Below are 16,138 nucleotides of genomic sequence, written 5' to 3' on the forward strand. Positions count from 1 at the left end.
CATAATGAAAAGGCAAAGTAGAGTGACTAGGGTAGTAGGAAAGTATGTGCCAACGATTTTTTAAAAATAAATAAAAGGGAGAATCAACAACAATTTTGTGTTGGCACTAAAAGAAAAAAAATAAAGGGGGGTAGCTATTTACAAAAAATGGAAAAGGATCTCTCTCTCTCTCTCTCTCTCTCAACTCCAATTCGCTTTCCTCTCCGTCATTTAGAGGCGTTGAAGGGAAGGCCTTTCTTCGAAAGCAATCGCCTATGCCTTCACCTTGAAGGTATGTGGCAAGACATAATGGGGAGATTGTGTGTTGGAGAATGCTTCATGCTTGGCATTAGCAGTTTGCAATGCGAAACGGAATAAGAAGTTGGGTGCTTGGGAGAAAGGGAGGGTTTTGGGGCATATCAAAGGCAGCAAGCATGCAAGGCTGATGTGACGAGGGTAGGAGGAGGTGAGCATGAGGCGATGAGGTCAAGGGAATCTTCGCAAGACATCTTTCAACATTTGTATTTTATTTTAGAAGAGCCAGTATGACTAGTAGAATATTAACCTAGTATGTCATACACATTTTAAAAGAATGAAGTATGTGCCTAAGATTTGTAAAAAATGAAGCATTAACGTGAATCTTCCATGATGCTTGGATTGCTTTCAAAACTCAAAGGAAGGGAGGGGACGACATGGCGAGGTGCAAGCAACTAGGGGCGAAGGTAGGGAAGGCAAAGGCAAATAGTCGTGCGTGAATAGTATAGTGCCAAGGTGTAATGGAATTGGCCTATTTAATTTGAGAGTAGCGGAAATTAATGAGAGTACTTTTGAAAAATGACTTTGTGAGCATAGCGGGTGAACATAATTGAAGATAGCAACATAATCATAGCAATTAGTTAACTTGGCATGAACAATACTTTTGCAAGAGAGAGAATTTAGAGAACATGACAACAGTCGAGGACCGGATTTATGTGGAGCCGGTCCCCCCTCCAATAGGCATTTGTATTATGATTTCTCCCATTAAGAGAGACTTGTTACAATACAATATTTGTGTTCCTTGTGACCTAGGTGATGCAATGAAGATGGAAAGCTTCATGCATCACAAACATAACATAAACTTGGAGAAAGCTTTAACTATCCCAAGCCTCAGTCCCAAGACCTCAAACACCTTCGAAGGTGGAGAGAGCTAGCAAGGAATGAGGGTAGGGAAGAGGAAGAAGAAACATTTCGTAGGAGAAAGAATTAGTTCTTCACTTATCATAACTCTTGTTGCTAGCATACATAATAGCATAGTAATGAAGAAGAAGGAGATGGCAAGCTTAAGCATTGAAGCATGGCTCTTGGTTGGATTTGCACTCCATATCCAAGAGTGTTGGTGTAGGCTCTCAACCTCTACTAGCTTGGAGAAGGAGAGGGAGCTCTTGCGCACACCATGAGAGTGTTTGTGAGTGTGTGTGGGTGAGTATACCCCCTAAGCACCCCCCTAGCTTGCTTGGGTCGACCCCCCCTTGTAGCTCATGCTTGAAGCTCATTGGACCCCTCCAGGCCTAGCCAATCACAAGCAGGAGGCATTACAAGCAGCAAGGGTAGCCTTGAGACAAGTGTCCCCCTTTCCCCTTTGAGAGAGAGGGCTAGATAAATGCCAAATCAATTGATTAAATCTCCTAAATTATTATTGGACCCCTTGGGTGGCCAAACAATAGGCTTTAGGCACACCATGAGGGCAACATGAGGAGGAACTTGACAAGTGTCCCTTTTGCTTTCTTTGTACCATGCATGCCTTGTGTGAGTGTGTGGGTGTTCTCTCTCATCCCCGCTCATGTAGGGCTCGCCCCCTCCTTGTAGGGATTGAATCTTTGACTTTTTGACACCTCAAGCCCCTCATGCATAGGCCCAATTCCCACCACAAGCTTGGCTCATAAGCACTTTAAGCTTGGGCTGGGTTCTCACCTCAAGTGCAACCCTAGCATCTCAAGCATGTCAAGCACCTCAAGCATATCAATAATTAAGCATCTCAAGCACCTCAATCATCAAGCACCTTAGTCATCAAGCATGACAAGCACCTCGAGCTGGGTCGGGTTCCCGCGCCTCAAGCTCAGCCCTAGCTTACCTAAGGTCAAAGGCCTTTTACACACATTATTGGAGGTCTTCAATGAAGCTAACCCTAAGGTCTTATGCTCCATTTGTTAGCCTTGCTCTTTGATAGACCATCTCTCATTTGGGCCCCTTTACTATTGGCCCCATGTTGAGATAGATCTATAAGTACATGTCTATATCGTAACACTTGTTCCCGTTTATCCTCCCACATTAAGTGATCAATTTAATATGAGAAAATCATTTGGGTTGGTTAGATATTAAATAGTAGATTTTATGACACAAGGCTAGCTATGGAGCCAAGTATCAAGGGCAGCAAAGCGGCGCTGCGGGAGAATGAGGGGATGGCTTAGGGGAGGACAAGCCAAGTTTTTTTTCTAACTAGAGAGGTTTCATTGCTAACAGCATGCTCGTAGCTCCAACATGGTTAGCACGTTGATGTATTTCTCGCAAGGTTGGGGGTTCGGATCCAATCCATGTGTTGGAGTTTTTAGTGCATGGCCTTGGCAGTGTAGAAGATCGCAAGTGTATCTTTTGAGATTCTATCTAATAAATTGAAGATCCCTATTGAACAGGGCGTCTGGAGATAAACACTAGCACTGCTTTCACTCCGATTTTATTTTTTTTGGGGGGGGGGGGGGGGAGAGAGAGAGAGAGAGAGAGAGAGAGATTATAAATTAAAGGGAGAAAAATAAAACATACCTAAAAAAACTCAAAGGGTACTATGTTGTACACAGATTGAAACTCCTTAGACATACACCCTCCCTTTTTGCCAAAAGCCATGCCAACAAATCTTCCTATATTGATGCATGTTAGTAACCTTGATCAATGTTGTATACTCTTAGTTTGAAAGTTGATCATGATACGTTGTTCAGCTCAAGCTTTTGTTGGTAGCTCTCATGAATGCAAAATTGGTTAAATGGATGGATTGCTAGTGGTTTCGACTTGTATGTTTATAGTGTGATTATACAGTGGCTAAGAGGCCATATGGTGTGTAGGTAAGGGGCTCTATATGGAAGGTTGTATAGGCAATAGTTGGGTAAAGACTCGTATGCCATATGGTCTCTTTGCCACCATAGGACCCTTGTCCTCACCATAAGCCTAGTTTGATTGATATATTTTTTCATGACTTTGATGAGCTAGTCTCATTAGAGAAAACCTTTTCTAAGGGACACATATTAAAACATTTGGAGTAAACATTAATGCAAGACATTAATTAGATAGGATCACTCATCGAGTCCAAACAAAAATTATCAACCTCCATTTTTGTGATTGGGCTCCATGTATGGTTAAGAATAACTACATTTTATTTTTATCTCTTGGATTCTCTATTGAATGTACCTTTTAGAATGGACAATCTTTGCATTATAGAAAATTCAACTCACAAACGTCTTTGTGTGGAAAAACTCCAAAGGCATATGCATTCATCACCTAGATTGTTGTCTCTCAACCAAAACAATGGGTGAAGCATACTAAACCCCCCATGCATCCCGTGTTCTTAAGCACGTGTGTCTGTTGGGGTAAAGGCGGTGTGTCTCTTACGCCAATCGGACATGCCAGAGACGCCCGACCATCCATTACTTGTACACGCTTTATTCTTTACTAGTTAGAAGAATAAGGGGCTCTCTCACACACATAGTGTTGGGCTGCTCCATCCACATCTTGTGTTCTTTCTCTCTCCCCTTCTCGCTCTTCGCACACGCACCGCATTCGTGCACTTCCATCAGTATCAGAGTGTATAACGATAGCAGGGAGCACGGCGACTTCGAGAGCTTCGAGGCGATAGCTCTCTTGTTCTTGGTGGTGGAGAGCTCAAGAAAGCTTGGAGTATTTGTGAGAATGCAATGGGAGCTTATGATCTCAGCTAAGAGTGATGTATACTCTTGTGGAAGCTCAGAAAAAAGTGTGGAAGATTGTGTGTAAGTGAAGGTGCTGCCATTCTGAGCTAAAGATGAAATTTCAGCTTGTGCAAAGCTTTTGGTTTGAGGGTTTTTGGTAGATCTAGGCAACGAAGCATGGAGGTGTTTACACACCATTGAAATCGTCTCTTGAGAGACGCGGTTTCTCGAGCACACATGTGGAGCTTCTTTCACAGGTTTTCATAGGATATTTTGGCAACAATTTTGGGCTTTGATTCATGGTCTTTGAGAATGCATTTGCATCTGGTTATCATTATACATGCATTTTTGCGAGCACTTTTGAGTGTCGGTGAGCTCTTTTTTTGAGAGCATAATTTTTGCATTGATTAGGTTTTTGAATTGCAACTCTTTTGGCGCTTGTTTATGTGCAATCATTCCGTGGATGTACATTGAATGCAGATTGCCATTGTATGTGAGATGGATGTACTCTTCTGGCGCTTGTGTAGTCATTCCGTGGATGTACATTGAATGCGGATTGGCATTGTATGTGAGAAAGTTGTGAGCCATTTTGGCATTTCTACCCATTGACATTGAGTAGTGTTATGGTTTATGGTTTAGAGTCTTCTTTCGGAGACTATATTGGTCGAGGTTTACTCCCCGTTTACTCCCGCTTTGCCATACTTTTGGTGGATAGTTTTTTGTCAGTTTGTAGTAGTTGAGAGCTTCTCCCACTTTGGCATCTTAGATGTAGTTTTATGGTTGATATTTTTCTCCAGTTACATAGGAGACTCTATTGGTTTTTTGCCAGGTTTTATGTGCTTTGTGACAGGTGCTAGAGAGCTTGGCTTGTGCCTATGCGGATGGTCATTTTGCTTGCGCCGTCATTGCATATGGTCACAATTTTTGCATAATTGGTTCTTGGTTTGGCAAAGAATTATATGCTATATGCGATGTTTGCCATAGATTTGGTGGCAGATGTTTAATCAGCTAGTTTTCTTTTGCATTGTGTTGAGTGGTTATGCTCTTGTGGACAATGCATTTACACTTTGTGAGGGCTGATCTATAGGCTCATTTTACATTCAGTTATGACATCTTGTAGTGGCATTTTTTCATTGGATACACAAGTTGGTGTATCAAGTAGATCTCAGAGACGCAGACGTGTGGTTTGCTGGCAGTGAGACAGACCAAAGCACGAGCGGCCAAGGACAAAGATGCCTCCTACCACAAAGATGAGTGATACAGAGTTCTTTGACATGCTCATGCTAGAGGCTGATATGGTGATGCCAGGACATGTGGATATAGTCCCTATGGATGATGAGGGAGTGACAACCACCCTGGAGTCTACCTTGACGCATCCATATGTGACTAGTTATGGTGGTGATGTTGTGAGGGTTGAGATACCTAATGTGGATAGATTGGTAGAGTTCACTGCACATGGTGTTGATGCGATTGGCATGGATATGCTCATAGAGATTAAGCATTTGTCATCAGACATTCAACTACATCCGATGATTTTGCATCAGAAAAAGAACATGTGAGAGCCCAAGTACTCCTAAAAGGACGAGAGGAAAAGTTTTTTGACTTTTCAAACCAAAAACCAAGAAGACAAAAATGGTATAGAAGGAAAAGTGAAACAAAAAACTTGAAATCTAGACCTGTGCCATCAGTTTCTAGCAGAACACAGTTTTTGATGCAGATAGATGCACATGATTGTGTCAAAGACAAAATCACGGATAGATATCCCTCAAACAACAAGCAAGGAACATAAAAAACATCAAGGAAAATGAGAAAGGAAACTCAATTAAAACCTAAGCACCAGGATGATTAATCATCCATGACATGGGTTGAACGAAAGAATATCAATAGTTGAAGAAAACTCTAAAGGAGGTGTATACCACTGAAATGGAAACAATCGAGAAAGAGAATAAAAAGTTCCATCCCATTACAAGAAATATACTTTCCAAGACCAAAAGATCATAGTGGAACAACCTATAAGGGAACTAAGAAAGCAAGGTGGGTCATATGAAGGACCCAAAAATGCAAAGAAAATAGATTTAGCTGAACCAGGAGAAGAGCCTAGGCTGCATTGCAAACGACTTGATTGAAGAAGAAGAAGAGCTTTTGCTAAGCTTACTGAAAGAATATCGAGATATCTTTGCTTGGTCTTATAAAGATCTCAAGGGTGTTGATCTAGAAATTTGTCAACATACCATACCTATGAGAGATGATGCAAAACCAAGTACACAACGGCCATATACTTATAATGAAACATTTCCCAAAAAGATCAAAGAAGAAATAGAGAAGCTCAAGGAATCCAAACTCATTTATGAAATTGAACACACAGATTGGGTGTCTCCAATTGTGGTGGTACCCAAGAAAAATGGAAAATTAAGAGTATGTGTCAATTTCAAAAAAGTGAATGCAGCCACCACTAAAGATAACTACCCTCTTCCAATCACTGAGCATGTTTTAGAACGAGTTGCAGGAAAAAAAGCTTAAAACTTTTTAGACGGCTTTTCGGGGTACAATCAACTTTTGGTTGATCCAAAAGATCAACATAAAACTGCCTTTGCAACTGAATGGGGTATTTTTGCCTATAGGGTTATGCCTTTTGGGCTAACTACTGCTCCTGCCACCTTTCAAAGATTGATGAGCCATGCTTTCAAAGAATATCTTAGGAATTTTTTCGAAGTATATATGGATGATTTATGTGTACATTCATCAATCCGGGCTGATCACTTTGAACATCTCAAAAAGGTCTTCAAAAAATATAGAATTTATAGGATTTGCTTAAATTCTAGAAAGTGCACATTTATGGGCAGACAAGGAAAAATTCTTGGACATATAGTGTTTAAAAACGGCATAGCGATTGATATGGATAAAATTCATGTTATTGTTGAATTGCGTAGACCGACAATAATCAAAGGGGTTCAGGCTTTCATAGGACATTGTGGATATTATAAACGATTCACTTATATGTATGTTATAATCGCAAAACCCATGTATGGCCTGATTACACTCTTTGTATGGATTGATGAGTGTGAAGAATCCTTCATGAAGTTTAAACAAGCTCCCACTACAACCCCAATATTAAAAGCACCATATTGGGATAAGATATCCATGTACATGTTGATGCTTTCAATTTTGCCATTGGGTGTATATTAGCTCAAGCAGGAGACGAAAAAATTGATTTTCCCATTTCCTATGCTAGTAGACAGCTGAATGTGGCAGAGAGAAACTATACAACCACTAAAAGAGAAGGATTATGGATGATCTATGCTGTAAAAAAGTATAGACATTACCTGTTAGCCAACAAATTTGTATTCTTTGTGGACCATCAAGCTTTATTGTATCTGGTCAACAAGCCATGCAACACAGGGAGAATAGTGAGATGGTTCATCATTCTTTTGGAATTTGATTTCACTGTAGTTGTAAAAAAGGGCACCTAACACCAAAAAGCAGATCATTTATCAAAGATTATTTCATGAGAACCACCAAAAGGGGTAGACGATGATCTACTAGATGCATACTTGTTCTCCGTGGAAATGATACCCCGTTGGTTAGAAAATATGGTTTCAGTGGATTCTCAAATATCACTTCCTATTACACTAGGATTGATTGGGCAATTGTCTATGTATCAGTTACTAGCTGTAAGGCTATACAAAAGAAATCAAGATGGAATATTGCTTTTTTGTATTAATCCTGAGGAGAAAACCCAATTCCTAAATCAAGCACACATTACCATAGTAGGACTTCACTTTGCGGAAGATCAAACTATGCAACGGATCCTGAGACTTGGAGTATTTTGGCCAACCATGAGGAGTGATGTTCACTCATTTGTGAAAGACTATCTTCAATGCCATAAACAAACACCTGTACCTCATGTGACATTATTTCAAATCTCACTCGTTCCTAAGTGGAGTAACTATATAGTTTTTACTTATCAAGCAGATCATTTCCAAAGGATACGAGTAAATGCCGCCAAAGAACTATTGAAACTAAAGTAAGAGACTATGCTCTTATTGGAAACCAATTGTATCGAAGAGGAAAGAATCAACATTTGTGTCTCTGTGCAAATGAAGGTGAATATATACCCACTCTAGAACAAGCACATGTTGGATTAGTAGGAGGTCACTTTTCTAGTGAAACCATCGCTAGAGAAATTTTAATGACAGGCATATGGTGGCCAACACTTTTTGCAGATGCGAAAGAATATGTTCAAAGATGTGATGCATGCCAATGAGCAAAAATGCCAACAAGGGTAGATAGCATGCTTTTAAGACCAATGATGGGAGCTAGGGCTTTTGCAAAATGGGGCATAGATTTTGTTGGACCAATACAACCACCTGCTTATACAACTCAAGATCAATATATAATTGTAGCTACGGACTATTTGATCTAGTGGACAGAGGCTAAGGCAACCGGGAAGAATGATGCTAGAACCACAACCGCATTCTTGTATGAGAATGTATTCACAAGATATGGACTTCCAATAGAATTTGTCAGTGATAGGGGAACTCATTTCCTCAATGAGGTAATTGAGTATCTTTTGAATGAATTTATGGTCATCCATAACAAATCCACTCCATATCATCCACACAAGCTGAGCACACAAATAATATTCTTAACTCGGTATTGACTAAAGTGGTTAGTTCAAGATGAACTGATTGGGAATGAATCTACATGCTGCCCTATGGGCTTATAGAGTTTCACTCAAGATAGCTTTAAATACTACACCCTTTAATCTTGTTTATGGTCTTGATGCCATACTACCGATGGAATTTCTATTGCCAACACTAAGGGGTAGCTAAAGTTCTCGAGTGGATCGGACATGAATTATCAAAGAGGCTTGAAGATGTAGAAAAGCTTGATGAACAAAGACTAACAGTTGTAGCTCACATCTATGCACAAAACCAAAGGAAAAATCAATTTTTTGATTCACATCTAGTCACAAAAATCTTCAAAAAAGGGGACCTAGTTTTAGTTTATTTCCTTAAGCAACACATTCCCAACTTCAAGAAAAAGGGAAATGGACCATTTGTCATTAAAGATGTATCTCCAAGTGGAGCAGTTAAATTGTCCACTATAGATGGTGAACCAATGGCTAATTGGATTAGTGGATGCTGCTTAAAGAAGTGACGCTTGCCACTAACCAATGATTTTTGCTAGAAAAAATGCATACAACAAAGCATAGAAAGATTAAACGATAGCAGGTTGTGGACGAAGTTCAAGAGGAAGCTCGACTTTTAGTACTCAAGAGGAAAGCTGCTTTCAGAAATCAACAAACACCAATTCCCATCAGCACATTGGAACCATATAAGAGACTATGGGAATCACAAAATGATGTAGTATCAATGGATGATGAATGGTTGGATGGAATTGACCTCTGCATCACAGTACAATTGAACAATCATAGTACAAATGCATTAGTAGACATCAATGCTCGAATAAATGCATTCAGCTATTCCACTTACAAGAAAGCTATGAATCATTCTTTAGCATCAAGAATATCTGCTATCAAAGGATGCAACAAAAACCCATTACCGGCATCGGGAGTGGTTAACTTGAATGTGATAGTAGATGGATTTTCATGCCCTCATCAATTTATATGCATACCAGATGAATATATGAATGAAACGATGATTCTTGGGATCTCATGGATGCGGACATACAAGGCAATACCAGATTGGGACACCAATCAATTCAAGCTATCACTTAAAGGAGGACAACACTTAATTCCAATTGCACCGAGCAAAGAGGAATGGAAAAGAGATCACCCACAAAAGAAACCAGGGAATAATCAATCTACGTCAGCCTCTAGACAAGCAAATGCTACAAACAACATACAAGGAGTCAGGAAGATTTGGGTACCAAAAGCACAACTCAAGGACAATCCGTCTCAAATTTGGGTGCCCATAAACTCATCTACCATACTGAAAGAAGTTTCGCATCTAAAAACTCAGAGAAAAACATCTTGCAGAAGAGAAACTAACACTAGATGGGTTTAGAAACCAAAGGAGCATTTATCTTCTCCACAAACTGTAAAGCCGATGAATCAGTGGAAAGTTAAATCTCAAAAAACTCCACCACAACAGTTCATCAACCGAAAACCGAAATGCCAATAGAGTTAAATCTCAGTAATCGTCATCATTGTTACCGACAGCTCAGGAAATTGGTGTGCAAAAGCATCCAGACGGTACAATTAGGCAAAGAGCACATAAATTACAAAATCTGCTATTTAAAAAACATCAACAAGATAACTCAACCATGGAAACCCTTGAGTTAACTACTTAAGACCCAACTCTTGCACCACATACTGATTTGAATTGCATTGATCTTCAAAGCATGGTAGAGCCAACCATAGCTATGCATAGACGCAATTGTTCAACCCATGCACATAGTTGTCCCGGGTACTCCATCTAGGAGGGGTGGAAGGAAATTTCATTAATTAAGGGCAATGTTTGAAGAGGGAGAAAAAAGTTGGATGCTAACGCGTGGGTTTTTGCAAAATTACCTAGTAAGGTCGTTAAAAATCATCAACAAGGAAATTTCAACTGATAAAATCTCCCTCATGAGTGTAAATAGTGTATATACTATTAGAAAGTACATTAAAAATAGCCCTTTTTGTTTATTTTCATTAATTTTTCTTGATATTGGAGCTTAAAAATGAAGAAATCCACCAAAAAGTAATAAAATAGTGTTTTTTCAATGGATTTTCTTAATTGTTGATCTTTCAATTTGCTTTTTTTTAGTGCATCTTATTATTTTCTTTAATTTTTTCAATAAACAGGTCAATTAATAATAAATACCAAATGAGCTCAGATGGAGGAACTGAAAATACGTTGATGATCAGGAGGACAAGAGGAACAGGCACATTCTTTTTTAATCAAAACGACAAATGGAAGCGGGAGACCTAAATTAGGCCGTCAGGGCCTGTTTTTGTGAATTCTTGCAGAATGAGCTAACGGAGTCCGATTGAGGAAATTTTCGAGTCTAACATAGATTTCACAGCTATTAGGACTAACAGGGGAATCTGGGAAAAAGTAGTTTGGGAACTCCGAGTATAGATATCTTAGGTAGCCCAAAATCACCTCATTTCTACTAGTTACTCTTGGAGATGAGAGCTCTCGACCTTCTTCGCGCGTAATTTTCGGAATCCATAGTCACCCATTTTCAGTGTCGTTTCACACGAGACATGAGGCATAAGCTCTAAACTCATCAAAGAACATTTCTATGTAGTCGGGTAGCAAGTATAGGTCCCAGGAAAAACCCTATAATCCCAATTGTGTACAGACTCCTAGAACACAAAAACGACCATAGCGGCCTGTCAGCTCAACTGAATTGGACAAAATTTGAACTGTAGCATGTCCCTAGATGGTAAAACACTTTCATATCATTAGATGACCATTTGGTAGGGATTGAGGGGGTCACCAAGTAAATAATCTAGGTTTTTGCCACATGCTAGAATTGAATTCTGACTCCACAGGCAGCATATAGACAATGTACCTAAATGGTTTCAAGAAAATAGTCAAGAAAAGCTCTCTTACAACAGGAAACAGCTCGCAGACTACAAAGCGTCAATTTTGACATATGGAGTCAAACTGACTCCGAATGAGCCCAAATTGGATGACCAACATCAGGACTATGTAGCGGACAAGTCCATGGCTTCAACAATGATCAAACATCTCTACACACCAAGTGGTAACAAAAACCGGTGATTTCAGAGTTGACAAGATTACAAAGTGATGCCGACATGACCAAATTTTACCAAACTCATTTTAGGACTTGTTTTAGATGTAATAAAGGTGTGTAGGTCATATAGTTGTCATTTCAAGCATAAAATTCAGCTGCTGTAAATAATCGTGATTATTTACCTTTTTTTTTCAAAAATTGGCTTGAAAATCATGATCATGCTTCACCTAGCACTAGTACACATCGACCTCATGCCATTTTTCAAATATGAGCCCAAAATGTCTAGTATATCTCATATCTTGTCAAAAAACGCACTAAAAGCTCTTCGGTCCAAATTTTGAGTTATTTGTCACATTTTTTGATCCAAAACCTCCCATATCTCACATCGAGGGTCAGAAGAGAAAGACCCAAAAAGAAAAGCTGCAAGAGTTGCCACCATATCAGTTGGAGCCCAGTTATGTGAAAACGGCCAAAGTAACCTACCTATCGAAAGAACAGCTTGAGGAGCACAACACCATAGTCTTCACCGGCAAATTCAAAAGTGAAGATGGAAGTCGGGTGGAGTTGCAAATGCTACGGAAGGAAGTCTATGATGTAGCAGCTAAGCCATCTACAAAAGAAGCCAACAAGAGGTTGGGACTTCGAGCATTTTATGATCACGAACCATGTGGAGTAGACTTCCAAAGGGCTTACAAACTATTGTGAACGATTAAAGAGGATGGATCTGCCTAGATCATAGATCAACAACAAGGACAGAAAGTCAAGGTAGTCATCAACAAAGACATAGTGGGATGAAGCACTAAAGTTGCCTACTGAAGGTATGACAATGAGAACCAAAGATAGGAAAACAGCTGGAACATTCACAAAGAATACAACTGTTGCCACCTTCTTTGATCTTATGCTAAAGCAAGTAGAGGATCCTGCCCGCCTATATCACCAATGCTTCCACTTCCTCATTAAGAAACCACCAAGGTATACTACCCTGAATCATGCTGTTGCAACCACCTTCACGTAGGTATTGAAGTCATCAAGTAGACAACCAATAGATCATTCTCAGTATGTGCTTACAACACTCAAGAGCAGAAAGAAGGAAGGAAAAGTCACATACTTAGGAGCTCCAAAAGTCTTGACTTGAATTGCATACCATGCCATTGGGATGGCCGATAACTTGCCGCCAAAAGCCCCAGATCAAAACACATGGATAATCACAGAGAAAGCTCAACCCTCTCCACGAGCCACAAGATCAAAGAAGAAAGGGATTTATAAGTCAGATGAAGAGTCAGTGGAAAGCTCACTTGAAGTCCATAGCAGTGAAGAAAATTTGGATGATGAAGAAAAAAGGGCAAGAAGGGAAGAGATGAAAAGAAAGGTAGTGGTCGCCCATCACGAAGAACCTCCACAAAAGAAGGCGAGGTTCGAAAGAGAAAAGGAAGCTTATGAACGAAGTCAAAAAGCTGTAGGACAGACTTCATATCTATGGAATCCAAGGGAAGTCAAGGTTCCTAGAACCAAAAACCCTGAGAAGAAGATCCAAGAAGATCCTAAGGACATGCTAGAAAGGATATATGCAGAAGCTGAAGCCCTAAAGATACAAGAGGCCTTAGCTGAAGCTCAAAGAAAAGCCAGAGAAGAGTCAACTGCTCAACAACCACAGCAAGCAAGAGTTGGGAAGCCAACTGAAACACATTAGGAACGGGAGGTGATGTCTCCAAGACCATCCTCACCCAATACCGAACAAGGGGATCAATCTCTTCTTGTTGGAATTAGGGTTGCAGAGAAACGCACAGAGCTTGGAGAAGACGAAGGAAGCTCAAGGCACACAATAGAGAGTGTGTAACTTAGTGTGCAATGGAAAGATTGATAGCCCTAGAGTGATGGGCGTATATACAATGCACGGGGAAAAAAACCTCCTAAAGAGGGAAAAAATGCCCCAGCGGTCCTAGTGTGTTCACACACATCACTACCACATGTATATGGTAACAAATCCCCCCTGGAGTGATGCGGTGAACGAGAGCTAGCATATGAGTAAAGGGAAGTGCCATGCCCTGAGGACATGATCAGTCCACAAAGGGAAGTAAGCCCAAAGCTTTGCGGAAAGCTTCAAGCTTCTCACGAGACAATGCCTTTGTGAAAAGATCTGCAAGGTTGTCCTGTGTTGGCACATAAGCCAAGCTAATCTCTCCTACTGAGAGCCTCTCCCAGACATAGTGGTAATGCACCTCAATGTGCTTTGTGCGAGCATGAAAAACTGGGTTCCTCGCAACTACCAATGCGCTCTGACTGTCAGTGTAGATAGTGTTGGCAGTGTCCTGTCCAACACCCAAATCAGCCATAAGGCGTCTGAGCCATACACACTCAACCGTAGCTGTGAAGACTGCCCTGTACTCAGCCTCACAACTCGAAGTGGCCACAGTAGGTTGCTTCTTGCTCAACCATGATATACATGAACTGCCAAGCATGAAACAAAAACCACTTGTGGACACTCGTGTGTCAAAACAACCAGCCCAATCTGAGTCCAAAAAAGCATGTAAGTCTGGCGGCAATGATCCCCCCTTGGGATAAAACAAGACAAGATGTAAAGTGCCACTAAGGTAGCGGAAAATCCTCTTGACAGCCTACCAATGCTTAGACCCTGGGCTATGCATAAATCTGCTGACATGTGAGACTACAAACTGAATATCCGGCCTTGTGTTGCATACATAAATGAGGCAACCAACAGCAGTTCGGTAAAGAGTGACATCAGCAGGATCACCAGCATCATGTAGACTCAACTTTAAACCTGTTTCCATGGGAGTGGCAATAGGTTTGCAATCCTCAAGTCCAAACTTACATAGCAATGTCTCTATGTAACTTTTCTGACACAAGGCAATACCACCATCACACTGCTTAAACTGTATACCCAAGTAATGATGCAACATCCCCAAATCTTTCATCTTGAAAGTAGCATTCAAACCAGCCTTAAATTCAGCAATATGTCTCTCATTTGGTCCAGTGATCAACAAATCATCAACGTAAAGAACCACAATGAGAAGTACATCATCCTCACACTTTACATACAATGTGCTTTCTGTTGGACTGCTACGAAAGCCTCGTTTAACCAAATGAGTGTCAGCTTTCTCATACCAAGCACGAGGAGATTGCTTCAACCCATACAAAGCCTTCTTACATCTGCACACTTTGTCCTCTTGTCCTTTTATGACAAAACCGCAAGGCTGCGTTACATAAACTTCCTCAAATATGTCACCATTCAAGAAAGTAATAACAATGTCTGATTGATGTACATCCCAACCAAAATGAGGTGCCAATGCACATAGAAAACGCACAGTAGTCATACGACAAGTGGGAGCAAAAGTCTCTTCATAATCTATACCTTTTTGCTGTGCATAACCCTTTGCAACAAGTCGAGCCTTATGGCGATCAATCTCACCATCCGGCTTGCATTTCAACTTGTAAACCCACTTCGTACCAATGGCCTTTTTGCCAGGAGGCAAATCACATAAAGTCCATGTGTCATTTTCTATGAGTGCATCATATTCTGATTGCATGGCAGCCATCCAATTTTTTGAATTCTGTGCTTCATCAAAAGAGAGAGGCTCCTCAACATCGTGTAAGCTAGACACAGCCAAAGCATAACAATTTGATGCATAAGATGCATGGCGAGAGCCTGAACGAGTACGACTAGACAAAGGTGCATCCAATTTACTGTCACGCAAAGTGTGCACCAGCCATTTTGGCATACCTCTAGCCTGCTCATTTTCAGCCCTTTCCTCATCAAGTACATCATGTACATCTGCATCAGTAATAGGCTGATCTAGAACATTTTTAGAAACCCCCATAGGTTGTACGTTTGCCTCATTGGAACTTACATTCGCATTTCCACCACTGAATAGAGGCAAAAAAGTGTCATAAATGTCTTGTGAGCTTACATTACTGTCTCTAGTACATGACAACAAGGGCTGAATAGAATCTTCCACAAACACTACATCCCGAGAAACGAGAATACATTTTGTTTACGAATGATACAACCTGTAACCTTTGATTTCAGCACTATAACCAACAAAAATACATTTGACAGCCTTATCATCCAATTTTCTGCGCTGCACTTGTGGCACCAAAGCATATGCCAAACAGCCAAAAACACGCATGTGCTCAATAGAAAGCTTTCTATCATGCCATGCTACATATGGAGTAATAGATTGCAAAGCTTTCGTAGGACACCTGTTAAGTACATAAGTGGCACACATAATAGCCTCAAGCCAAAAAGAATGCGGCAAAGCTTGACTTTTGACCGTACATTGTGCCATTTCCGTCAGTGACCTATTTTTCCTCTCAACAACACCATTTTGCGAGGTGTATAAGGCACTGTACATTGGTGTTTTATCCCACGACTAGCCAGAAATGCATTAAATTCATGAGACATATACTCCCCCCCTCGATCGGAACAGAGGGTGCCCATAGTACATTTCGAGACATTTTCAGCCATAGCCAAAAATTGTTTGAAGCACATAAAAACT

This window comes from Adiantum capillus-veneris, chromosome 27, assembly GCF_014529385.1.
Source record: "Adiantum capillus-veneris isolate H3 chromosome 27, ASM1452938v2, whole genome shotgun sequence".
In the NCBI taxonomy this organism is placed as follows: domain Eukaryota; kingdom Viridiplantae; phylum Streptophyta; class Polypodiopsida; order Polypodiales; family Pteridaceae; genus Adiantum; species Adiantum capillus-veneris.